Below are 13338 nucleotides of genomic sequence, written 5' to 3'. Positions count from 1 at the left end.
GGCCGCCTGATGCGTGAGCTCCGTGGCGAGCGGACTTCATAACCCTGTTTTTTGGCGCTTTTCCTATCTGCTGCCGTGTACGGGGCACACGATTCTACTGCCACGGCTTCGGGGCTCCTGCGGACCCGATCCTGCAGCGAATCGGAGCCGGGAAGGGCTTTCCCCGACTCCGCAGCACCCATCCCCCCGCCTGCGGCGCTCCTGCGCGCCTAAAACTCAGCCCCGGCGGAGGGTGGTCGTACCCGCCTGGGGCCCTGCTGCGCTGCTTCCCACATCTGCCGGGCATCGGTGGGGGCCGGCGTGCCTCATCCCTTCCGGCGGCGGGGTCGACGGGGACCTGGGATCGTGACCCGCCGGCCGGGCTGCTGCTTCTGCTGGGACGGTGCGGCCTGGGGCGCGCTGCCCCCGTGTCCCTGGAGGGACGTCGGGCCTGTGACGCGGCCGGCCCGCTCCCCCCCCCTGCTGCATACTTCATCTTGGGCCCTCCTCGCCCTCTCCGGAGGATCTCCGCGGCCTGTGGGGAGGACGCCGGAGCCTCTCCCCCCGACAGCACGCGCTGCGCTGCTGGAGCGGCGCGGCTTCCAGATACGTGCTGCGGGGGGTCTCGCTGCCTCCGGGGGCGACCTTGCAGCCGCTGCCTCGGTCCTCCTGCGGCCCCTCGGGCTCCGCTTGGCCGTCCCCCCCTCCTGGGGTGATCTTGTGGGTCGCGGCCGGCCCCGGCGGGGGGTGGACGAGTCCGCCTGGGGGCCTTGCTGAATTCCTCCCAGCATCTGCAATCTGCTGGGGGGGGCCGGGCTTTCGTTCCCCCTGGTGCCGGGTGGCCTGGGGCGCGCTGCCCCCGCCATTCCTGGCGAATCGCCTGGACTGATCCCTCTTCCCAGCTTGGAGTCGCCGTGGGGTCTCCTTTCCTTCTTCCTTGGGACCCAGCAGGGGGGTCGTGGGGACCTTAACCCCCCTGCTTGCACGCGCTGTGCTGGTGGGGCGGCGCGGCCTCCAGGTGCGTGCTGGGGAGGCTCCACTGACTTTTTATGCCTGAACTGCCGCCACCCTGCCTCGGGACTCTGGGGTCACCCCTCTTTGGCGGGTCCTCCTCTCTGCGGTGAGGGGTGTCTGAGGCCCACAAGCAACGACCACCGGCTCCGCTTGGTGAGCCCTGACCTTCCTGGCTCTCCTGCTTTGAAGCCCAGCTCTTGCTCTCCCCCTCCTTGGGGGGCTACTCGGCCTTCACCAACTCCACATTGCTTCTACCTTGGCTGGAATCCCTCGTTCTGTGTGGCCCTATCGTTCACTGGGGGCTGGCCTCTCCCCGCCTCATTGCTTTGGGGGCTACTGCCGCTCCACCCGGAGTGATACTCTGCAGAAGGGTTCCGTCAATACCGCTGGTCCCCACTCTTCCATCTCTGGCTGTCTTCCACACCTTCCTGATTGGGCTGGAGCCCTGCAGCCGCCACTTCTCCGGCATAGGCTCGTGGCCACGATATTCCCTGCTTCCCTTTCTTGTTACGCACTCTACCTGGATTATTGACTTGCACGGCCTGGGATCCCCCCGTCTCCCTCTCGGGGCGGCTGGTGGCTCCCCTTTACCCCACTCAACCATCACCATTGTCAAAATGACCAAGGGGGGCGCGAGGAAACAGAGCTCCATCAACATGTTTGCGAAGGCAGCTGTGAGATCCCCGGAGGACTCCATTGAACAGGCCCCTGTGGCGTCATCGTCCGCAGTGGCACCTGAGTCCCAGGGCATGATGGACTTTATCAGGGAGGGTTTCACTGCCCTACACTCAAAACTGGATGATATGAACGGCACAATATCCTCAATCAAAGCCCACATCGAGAGGACCGATAGCCGCGTGTCTGAGGTCGAGACACGGGTCGGCTCCGCCGAGGATGCACTGGGTGCACTGCGCTCCTAGGTTGTCGCTCTCTCGAGCCGAGTCCTCGAGGTGGAGAAGAAGAACGAGGACTTGGAATCCCGCTCGAGGCGCAATAACCTTCGCATCATCGGGGTCCCTGAGAACGAAGTACACGAGCCAATGGAGGACTTCATTGAGCACACATTAATGTCACTCCTGGATTCGCCCAAGCTCTCCCCCCACTTCGCTATTGAGCGGGCGCACCGTGCCCTTACCGCTAAACCCAGACCCGGGGCTCCGCCTCGTCCCATCATCGCCCGTGTCCTGAACTACCGGGATCGTGATACTCTACTCAGAGCCGCAAGGGTCAAGGGCGAGCTCTTATTGGGGGGTGCGAGGATTCATCTTTACCCCGACTTCTCGACTGCCGTCCAACGAGAACGCAAGACTTTCCAGGCTGTGAAGCGGAGACTGCGAGACCACTCCATTAAATATGCCATGCTCTACCCCGCCAAACTGCGCATAGAACATGCTAATCAGGTGTTCTTCTTCACGATCCCGGAGGAGGCCTCCAAGTTTATGGACGAACACTTCCCAGGTTGACTTCCTTCTTTTGTCCACAGCTCTGCAGCTCCCCCCTTGGGCCCTGCGGGGGGCGGCCGGGTCCGGCCCTTCCCCGTCATCGGTGCCGCATTGATCCTCTCTCCCGGATTCGGCTTGTTCAAGTTTCTCCTTTCATTTCAATGATGTGCCATACTGCTAAGTGCAAGACACCCTGTCTAAGTTACATTTAATGTTTGTAGTTGCACCTTGAGCTCTACTGGTCCTGCTGCGGCCCGGAGCGCTGCGGCCAGCCCGGCCTACAGGCCCCCAGGCGCTGATGCCTCTAGTTTGGTTTTGGTTGAGGGGGTTTGGGATTGTCATTCCTCTGTTTGGGAGGGGGATGTGGGTGGGGGTGGGACATGTTTGGGGTTTTATTATCAGAAAATTGGCACTGGCAGCGAAGGCGGACTGGGGTGCAGCACTCACCCATTGGTCTAGGCCACCTTTTTTGACTCCACCACTACCACATCTATGGCTGAGGGGGACTTAACCTTTATGAGTTGGAATGTTCGGGGGTTGGGGAACTATAGAAAGATGAGGCAGCTCCAGCTGCAGGCTGAGCGCCACGGGTCCAAGATTCTCTTTTTGCAGGAGACACATGCTCGCATGGAACAATGCGTGCGCTTCGCCAAAACCTGGGGCCCCCATAGGTTCTTTACCGACTTCTCTACTCAAAGTCGCGGGGTCATGACCCTTATTCACAAGAGTCTCCGGTTCACCCTCATCTCTTCACATATTGACCCCCTGGGCAGGTATGTTCTGTTACACGCCACGCTTCAAGGGAAAGAATTGGTTTTGCTGAACATTTATGGCCCCAACCTCGATGACCCTGAGTTCTACAGACAGGTCACGTCCCTTCTAGATGGCTTCCCCCTTGTTCCAATTCTCTGGGGGGGGGCTTTAATATTATCTTCGATGTAGCCCTTGATAGATCTGGGACCAAGCCCCATCATCTCTCCAGGGCAGCCTATGCTGCATTATCATCTCTGCCCCGCTTGGCCATGGTGGACGCATGGAGGTTCTTTTACCCCGATTCTCGCATTTATTCATTTTACTCTTCAGTCCACGACTCATACTCCCGAATTGACCGCTGGGGGATCTCCAATGTCTTGGTTAAAGACGTGAAACAGTTAATGATTTTACCCAGAACCTGGTCCGACCACTCTCCAGTGACCATCACCGTGAGTTGGGCCCCTGATCCTGGCCGGTCCCGCTGTTGGAAACTGAAACCCCTCGCCCTTCTTGATCCAGAGTTTCATTCCGAGCTCGAGGACTCTATTGAAGAGTTCTTCGAGTTAAACGCAGGCTCGGTACCATCAATAGCCACACTATGGGAGTCTTTCAAGGCCTATATTAGAGGGATTGCAATTTCCAAGGAAAACGGAGTCCTCAAATCAATTAGGAGAGGCCTAGCCGAGAGTGAATCCAAGCTGTCGACCCTGGAGGCTGCATGTTCACTTCACTCTTCTCCGGGTAACCTGGCGGCCATTGGGATGGAATTGGATACATTTCGCTCCCTGGCTGATCATGAACAGAGGTTTCTGGACAACCCAGGTATCGCGCGGAAATACGGGGAGGGCGAGCGCCCTGGTCGATTCCTCGCGAGGTTGATCCGACATGAGACAGGTTCCCCACACATTCTCGGGATTGAGAGACTGGACGGTTCTTTGGCTGTCTCCTCCCGGGACGTCAACACGGAATTCTTTAATTTTTACGAGTCCCTATACTCCAATTCGGACGAAGTATCAGTGGAAGAAATCGACTCCTTTCTCAGATCCCTTCCCTTGTCAACTTTATCCCCTGAGGCCGCGGGCTCTCTTGACTCCCCACTTACACTGGAAGAGCTCTCCGACGCTATCGATTCCCTATTCCCGTGGAAAGCCCCCGGCTCCGACGGCATCCCAGTCGAATTTTACAAGTCCTATAAGCCACTTCTCCTTCCCCACCTGTTGGCTGTGTGGGAGGAGTCGGTCGAGACAGGTGTGTTCCCCCCTTCACTACGTGAGGCCACGATTACAGTATTGCTAAAGGCTTGCAAACCCCCCTCGCATTGTGGATCGTATCGTCCGCTTTCCCTTATAAATTGCGACGCCAAAATATACGCAAAGGCCCTGGCTCTCAGGTTGGCCCCCATCCTACCGTCCATCATTCATTCCGATCAAGCGGGCTTTGTCCCGGGGCGGTCCACCTCCCTGAACTTAAGGCGTATATTTAATATAATTGACAGGATTAGCCCAGAGACTGAGGCTGTAGCGGCTACGCTGGACATGCAAAAGGCCTTTGATTCGGTTTCATGGCAATTCCTTTCGCGGGTTCTCGAGAGCTGTAAATTTGGTCCCTCCTTTCTCTCTTGGGTCAAGCTACTTTATTCGTCCCCCGTGGCTAGGGTCCGTACAGGTGACCACTGCTCTCCTTCCTTTGGGATCGCCAGGGGGACGAGGCAGGGGTGCCCGTTCTCTCCCTTGGTTTTTGCAATTGCCATAGAGCCCTTTGCGGACATGCTTCGTCATCGCGATGCCCACAGAGGCCTCCGAACTGCCGGGAGGGCGGACATAGTGTCCCTATATGCGGATGACGTGTTGTTGTTCATTCGCTCTCCATCCCTCAACTTGCCTCCAGTGCTGGAGGATATCATTTATTTTGGCCGGGTCTCGGGCCTTAGGGTGAATTGCTCGAAATCCACCCTTTTCCCACTCACGGAATGCACTCTTCCCCCCCCTGACACTCTGGGATTCACATGGGCTCAATCCACATTCACTTACCTGGGGATAGCAGTAACGCGCCAACATGCACTAACCTTCGAAGAGAACTTCCGGAAATACCTTACACTCCTGTCCGTTAAGGTTTTAGCCTGGGACAAGCTCCCGATTTCTCTCGCGGGCAGAATGGGTCTATTGAAAATGGTGGTGTTACCTCAGCTGCTTTACAAGTTTGCCAACGTACCCTTGTGGCCAGGCGCGGACTTTTTTCGCGACTTGACTCGTACAATTAACTCCTTCCTTTGGCACTCGGGAGCGGTCCGGCTTAGGTATGAGACCTTGTCCACCCCCATGGCCAGGGGGGGCTTTGGTGCCCCTGATTTTCTCAAATATTGGCTAGTATCCCAGATTCAATATATCTCCCATTGGTTTAATACAACTGACCCCCCCCATGTCCGGCTCGAGAAACTTGCGGTCAGTGATCACGAAATCCGCTCTTTGGTTATACAACCCGCTCCTCAGGTACTGGATTCACAGAGTCCGGTCGCCTGCACATCCCTTGCATTAGCCAAAACATGGAAGCTGCTTGGAATAGCCCGCGCCTTCCACGGCAACCTTGCCCTCTGAACTTCCTCCCGGGGGTCCCCCAGGTCACACCACTTACTGTTCGTCGCTGGGCCGAGGCAGGTTATGAGCTGTTGCGGGACGTGTTTGACCAGGGCATATTCATCGAGTGGACTGATCTTCCCCTACCCTTGAGGAGTGACCGGAATGTCTGGCTTCAATACGCGTCTCTCCGTAAGACCCTTAAGCGTAATTATCCAACATTCCCTGCGTTACCACCAGACGACCCGGCCATTGAGGAACTCACTTCCCCCTCACCCATGAAAGGTAAAATCTCCAGGTTATACTCCATGCTGCAGTCCAGATCCTCCCCAGAATTTTCTAAACTCAGGGGGTCTTGGGAGAGGGACCTGGGGGTGGAAATGTCAGACGACCGCTGGGCACATATATGTGACCGCACTCACCGGGTGTCCTTTAATTCCCGATTTAAACTCATCCAGTTAAAAGTGCTGCATAGGTTCCACTATACTCCGGTCAGATTGCATCGCATGTCCAGTGAGCATCCATCTAGTTGCCCTCGATGCAGGCATGATGACGCGGACTACATCCACATGATCTGGTCCTGCCCCCGCCTCTCACAGTTCTGGGGAGCGGTTTGCTCGACGGTATCTGCTATGCTTGATCACCCCATTGATCCTTCCCCAGCATTGTGTCTCTTCCATGACCTCCCTGGTCTCCCTCGTAACTCCAAAAAACTGACTGGCCTCTGCATGCTCTTAGCGGTTCGGTCCATCCTGCTCTGCTGGCTTCGCTCCTTTCCCCCCACACATGCCCAATGGTTAAAGGCGGTTACTTGGGCCTCTGACTCCGAGGAAACTTGGTCTCACATGCAACCTACCCACTCCAGGCCTAGGGACATCTGGCTTAGGTTCCGCTCCTACTTGTCCGACCTTGACATGACTCCGGTTGCTTCCCCTCCACCTGCTCTTTCTCACTAGTCTGAGAGCTCCTCCCATATTATTTTGATCAGTCTCCCCTCCCCGCATGTCGTTTGTAATTCTGTTTTTGAATCATTTAATGTGCAATCTCCGTATGACTGTATCATGATTTGTATTGTCAGTCTGTACCTGCTGGGCGCTGTTCGCCTGTTGTTTTGCTGCCACGCTGCCTAATAAAAAAGAATTAAAAAAAAAAAAAAGAAACAGCAGGAAGACTACTTCAGGAGCAAAACCCAGCAGCTCATCAGGTGTTTTGGGCTAAATCTCCCATTATCCCTCACCATTTACTATGCTGGATAAGGCTGGTGGAATTTGTAGTCCAATAGATCTGGACAACCAAATCTTGCAGGTCTCTGGGCCAAATAACACCCTAAACACCATATTTATAACCCTCACTCTGACCGCAAAAAAAGCTGATAATGATTATTTCATAGCCACATAGTGTCAGCAATCCACTGGTGCCACAATTCGAAACTGACTTGACTAATGGAAGCATATTAACAATGTCGCTTTATTTATAAGTTTTTATTTCACTTGTTAAAATTGTAAAACAATGCCATTAATGCCAGAAATTAAATCTTGTAAATAAGCTCGTCAACAATTAAAAATACAGAATGAGATATTAGACAAAATTCCACAAAAAGACTTATAATTGAAAATGTGATCAAATAATTATTCTTACAGTCATAAAAATATCTTATCATAAGAATTAAAGATTTTTCAAATAATGATCTCATAGAATATATTTACCAAAGCCCAACTTGTACATTTGAAAATGAAAACCTAATGTAAACTATTCATCATCTGTAAACAAATTGCCATATGCAAATAGTTTCCTATGTTAATATGTTTAGCCGTGTGATTTGTTCTCCATCTGGAAGTATTTGGCCATACAAACATTGTTTGTTCTACTTCTATTGTTTGTCAATTAGTTAAATAATTCTTTACCTAGGATCAAATGTTCATGTAAAATCGTTTTCTTCATATGGTTTATTTATTTGGTCCTGAAATATTGCTTTCCATTTGTGAGTGATTGGCCATTGAAATTATTATTACTCCAGAGAATTCATCATTTCAATTGCCAAATTATTTCCCACATGTGAGTAGTTGGCCATACAGAGTTATTTGTACTTGCATGATTCACTTTACTGTATGCCTTGTTTGCCAATACATATAATCAAAGGATTAGTTTGACAGATCATTTTACACTTGCAAATAGTTTAGCATGGAGGATTTATTGTTACTTATATGGCTCGTTTAACCATGAATGAATTTTGAATGTTAAGAACAAGCAAAGTAACAAAACGAAATTGGCAAATTGTGCTTGCTGATAAAGACTTTAGTAACATCCTGCATGATAGAGTACATTTTACCTTCAAAAGATCTGCTAAAATGTGCTCCAAATTATGTCACTGTTTCTTGGAAATAATCTACTGTCAGAACGTGGCTTCACCCTAAGTGAAAGGGATTGTATAGTTGTGGAAATTGTAATGTTTACAAGATGGCCAAATCCAATACCACATCATTACAATATGGTTAATCTTTAAAAGAAACAATCTTTGACTTTATAAATTGCCGCACAACAATTACAATCTATATGATTGACTGTATGTGTGGAAAATATTATGTGAGCAGTACAATTCGCCCACTGAACAACAAAATACAGAAGGACTTGTGGACCATGAAAAAACCAGGACTGCAAATCTCAACGAGCATCACACTGAATGAAGAAGCATTCTGATCAGAAACTGGACCTAAATACATTTTGCGCCAATTGAACATTTCAAACAACACCATAAAGGAGGAAATCGAGAATTGTAATTATGACAGAGGGAAACCTGTCTTATTTTTTACCTGAAAGCAATGGAACTCGGAATTGTTTGTTTTATTTATATAGCGCTCTAGACCCAGGGGTAAAAGGGTGCTTTGGGACACGGTTACATAGTACATTATATACAGTTTACATAGTACTTTATATCCAGTTTACAGGAATTAATGAGATGTACACTTTTATAGCCAATTAAACTCCTTTTATCGTGATTAAATCAACATTTTTCAACAGGCTGTTGTATTTTGCCATTCTGCTACTAACCATTGGATGGTTGCCACGTAGTAACGCTTATTATGCTTGGTTAATCATAGTTGCCCAGTAAAAAATGTCATGCCACAATAAGAAATGGCGAGACTGGTTGTACCAAAATGCCGGTCAAGCCACATTATCACATGTATCATGCTCCTTTTATTATCTATTCCGAGTAAAAAAATGATATCCCTCAAGTCTCCCTGCCCCGACTCATCCTGCCCAAATCAGCACCCCGGGCCTGCACAAACCAAGCACACGCACATTAACTCTATAAAGTACTCACTCATTCAAACGCACATTCAGGCAGCATTCACTCACTGATTCACACTCCATTTAAGCATCATTCAAACAGCATTCACTTGTTCATTCACATGCACACCCATGCACCATACATCGTACACTCGCCCATTCACACAAGCATTCATACACTCATAACAACATACTACATCCACAATCACACACACAAAAATTCAATTTCAACACATTACATTCAGCACCAGTCTGGATGCTGCTCCTTGCGGCAAAACCACCTCCCATGAAAAGGACCCTCTGGATCCTGCGCTGAGAGCACCTAGCGCTTCCTCATTCCTGCACATGTGCGCAGGAGCCGGAGCGCAACATTGTCAGCACCCCATTCAGTCTGAATGTGTAGGCAAGTGAAAGAGCACCCCTGCATATTCAGATATACAGTTCCCCAGCCTGCATCACTAATGGGCCATGTAAGACAGGAGAAGCAAAACGCCCCTGGTCTTGCATGGTCCATTGGACATGCACGCTGGGGAACATAAACTGTCAAAGGGAAGCTCCGTTTCCCTTTGAAAGATTAAGCCATGGCACCTCAACAATGGTCAAGGGTACTGGCGTCAGCGCCCCCTTGCCTATTATGGATGAGCAGCCCTTGCTAGGGTCCTTTAAGGCAGACCAGGAGGACAGTGCTACTAGGCAGCAGGATCGATGGGATCCAACAATGTGGTGTGATTCAGCAGCAGCAATGGCTTGCTGGTTGAAGATGCTGGGAAACGACAGGCGATATTGGGTCAGCAGCACTTCATGACTCAGAGGCCTTATAAGTATAGACGCAGAGACTTGCCTCTGGCAGCAAGCAGGCTTGGCTGGCTCAGCTTGTCATCATGTTTACATCAGCAGCAACGGCTTGAAGCTGAAAGGAGCTGGTAACCTGGCAGGCTGTGTCGAGTTGGGAAAACTAGAAAACTATCAAAAGTGGAGGTCAAATGTGGAGGCAGGTCTCAAATGTGAAGACATCTCAGCTTTGATGGGAGATATGGAGGCGCTGGATCAAGGTTAATGATGACCCAGCGGTTTCCTTTCAGCAGCTTGGGCAGCATTGAATGTGCCCAAACTGGTGCTGAGGTGTTTTGAGATGCAGGGACAGACAGGGGTTGTGTGGTTGCTGGGAGACCCAGTCCAGGGTCTCAATGGAAAGATGGGTCATTCCTACTTCCCTTCCCAACCAGGAAGGTTTGTAGAGAGCACTTGCAGGGTTCTGTCACCTCCAGTGAGCATGGTTGTCGGTACCAGTGCCTTAGTTGTAGTTTGACTTTTCTGGCCATCCCAAATAGGCCCTTGGGATTGTTAGGGAGAAGATCTTGCCTCTTTCTTGGATCTCTCTGTCCTCTTCTCTATGGTAGAGGACTATGGAGCAGACTGCACCTCCAAAACAGTTCAAAGTGAATCCTTCTTTAATAGGGTTCACAAGATGAATCACAAAAGAGGTGGGCCCCTCACCCTTATATAAACAAAATGATACAACAGATTGGTCTGCATCAAGCCCAGAGGTCTTCAAACTGTGGGACGTGCCCCCCCAGGGGGGCGTGGCCGCCTCCTAGGGGGTGGGGGGTGCGCCAGAGCCCAGCATGAAATGTAAAAAAAAATATATATAGATATATATATTTTTTTTTTAGATTGGAGGAAATGGGAGGGGGCAGCTCACATGGTCAGACTGGACCATAAAGCGTTTTAGGCACCAATGAAAACATGGCCAGCATTTGCAAATGGATATTCAGTCCTTTAGTCACAGACTGTTTGAATAGTACCCAAGGGGTTGTTTTTTATTCAAATGTAAACAAATTGTGATATTTAAAGAATATTTATTCAGCAACAATGGTCAAAACTACTAGCTGCATAGTGAAGCAACTCCTCAAACTGCCTCACATTGGCCAAAAAAGTGGCCCATTTTGATTGGCCTACACTAGCATTTTGCATTTTTGGTACAGTCATCGCCCTATTGCCCTATAGGCCAGTCCAAGCCTGCCGACTGATCCATAATGGGTGAGGGGGCGGACACCCACTGGCCACCTCACCCATTATGGAGGAGCCGAGGAGCCAGCCCAGTAAAACACTGAGCACTGAACACTGTTTGCCTTTGACAGTTCATTTCCCCAGCCGCACATGATCAAAGAGCCATGCAACGTTGGGGGTGTTTTGCTTCGCCAGCCTTGCATAGCTCATTGAAAATGCTGGCTGGGTCACTGCATGTATGTATGTGCGAGGGGGTGCTCCTGCGCCTCCTCGCACATACGGGCAGAGCAACCTGGAGCGGGGCATTTTAGCAACCATGCGCAGGCCCCTGCAGAAGGTACGTTTATGGCGATTTATTTTTTATTTAAATGTGTATGAATGTGTGTATGTTTGTGTTATGGGACTGTGGTGGGAGCAGGATGGGCGGCAGCACTGTGAAAGTGGTGGGAGTAGGGTGGGGGAGAGCCCAGGGTCTGTACTGGGAGTAGGGTGCGGTGACGGTACGCAAAAGTTCATAGCAATTTCTACATACTGTCCATCCGGCACTTTCAGGGGGGCGCAGCCTGCCCAAACTTGGGTCAGGGGGGGCCCAGGCTAAACAAGTTTGAAGACCACTGATCAAGCCTGTTGTTAAGGGTCCAATAATAGCTGCTGTAACAAATGTACTTTTCTTTCCTATGCCATACCCAGAGTGTCTGGTCTTCAGGAAGTGGGGATGGGGGACAGGAATTCTGCGAGCGCTAGAGTCCTAGGAAAATCTAAGATGGTGAAAGCCCTCTCTGGACTGAAGCTCACTTCTGGGCTATTCCAACTCCTCTCCCTTCCTTTGTCTGCCTCCTTCAAAAGGTCTCCAGTAATTAGCACCCTGGCCTAAGTTGGTCATTGTAATGACAGGTCTTACTTTTGTATTACAGGTTCCCAAAGGACCTCTCAGGAATTGTTCCTGTTCCCTGGATGAAGGTGACAACCCTTGCAGGGGATCACGGAGAGGGATCCTTGTGCTGGCCCCAACATGTTTTCTATGGGCATACCCACGCCAGACAGCCTAATACACACCTGGCCCTGCCATAAATGAGTCATTGCCCACCAAGTTGACAATAAGATGACATCAAATTCCTGTGGCTATATAATTGTGCAATCTCAAAAACCAACATGCCAAAATTAGACATGGCATATAATTTGTTTTTTAGCAGACTTCTGAGTTACACAATTATGTTTTGAATCAGAGGTGCATAAAGTTAAAAAGCCACCTCTTTCTGGGGACTTGGGTTCCAGCGATATGTTCAGGAATGCACATGTGAACTTTGAACCTGCTCTGCTTTCACTGGTTGTATGAATGTGGGATCTGATAATCAGAGCCCACATTCACAAACAGAATCACCAGCATCATTTTAGCATTAACAAATTAAAGGTCAAAAAGGTTCAGGCTTCCCACCCTCAGAGATGGCATTCTTTCACAATCATACTTCAAAGCAAGTATCAAGACTTCGCTGTTGCTGTCTCATGTACCAGAAAAGAAACCTCAGCTCTGGATCTCTCTACCAGACCTATGCTAGGGTTGTAACTGTTCTTTTTTCCCTATCATGAAGAACGATTTTATTTTGTTTTAAATTGTTTATCGAAGTCTATGGGCCTCATTACACGGATGGCGGAGAACCATGGCGCTATTAGCGCCATGGTTCATGCCGGTAAAATACCGGCACCGCCTTGGCGGAAAGGGGTATTACCACCCCATTCCAAGGTTGGCGGGGCGGTAATTCCCCCTTCCACCATTGCCCTTCCCCATTCCCATTTTTGGCCCATAGGGCTCAATGGGAATGGGGAAGGCGCTAATTACGGTACCGCAAATTGCGGTACCGTAATTAGCTCCCTGGGTCCCTTTGCGGGTTGGTTTTTAACACCTGCAAAAAGCAGGCGTTAAATCCCCCAACCCGCAAAGGGACCTCGTAGTAAGGCGGTAAGGATTTACCGGTACCGGTATTTTACCGCTACCGGTAAATCCTTACCGCCATCCGTGTAATGAGGCCCTATGTGCTATAACAATTGACAAATATACTCACCACAGCGATTCATAAATCGTGGCGAGAAAACAGAGAAAGATTCAAGTGCCAAACAATGTTACAACCCAAGAGTTGGAGCACAGAGTTCACATTAGTTTATACGATGGAAGATCTGTCATGATGCTTTGAATAACGGGTTGTATGAATAACTTATACATATAGCAAAGCCAGTGGGTATGAATAATACAAATAACCCCTAATGAACTAGTAGTACCTTGC

The 13338-nt window shown here is 50.2% G+C and overlaps 1 protein-coding gene across 1 annotated transcript in view; it reads right to left on the bottom strand.

Annotated features, from left to right (window-relative positions):
- The window catches only part of MAP4K1 (mitogen-activated protein kinase kinase kinase kinase 1), an 869227-nt gene that overhangs the window by 276833 nt on the left and 579056 nt on the right, over positions 1-13338 (bottom strand). The window lies entirely within an intron of this gene.

The sequence above is a fragment of the Ambystoma mexicanum genome, chromosome 2p, assembly GCF_040938575.1.
Source record: "Ambystoma mexicanum isolate Mex_15411 chromosome 2p, UKY_AmexF1_1, whole genome shotgun sequence".
In the NCBI taxonomy this organism is placed as follows: Eukaryota; Metazoa; Chordata; class Amphibia; order Caudata; family Ambystomatidae; genus Ambystoma; species Ambystoma mexicanum.
The sequence above is the reverse complement of the archived record's forward strand: the minus strand, read 5'-3'. Positions and strand labels throughout refer to the sequence as shown.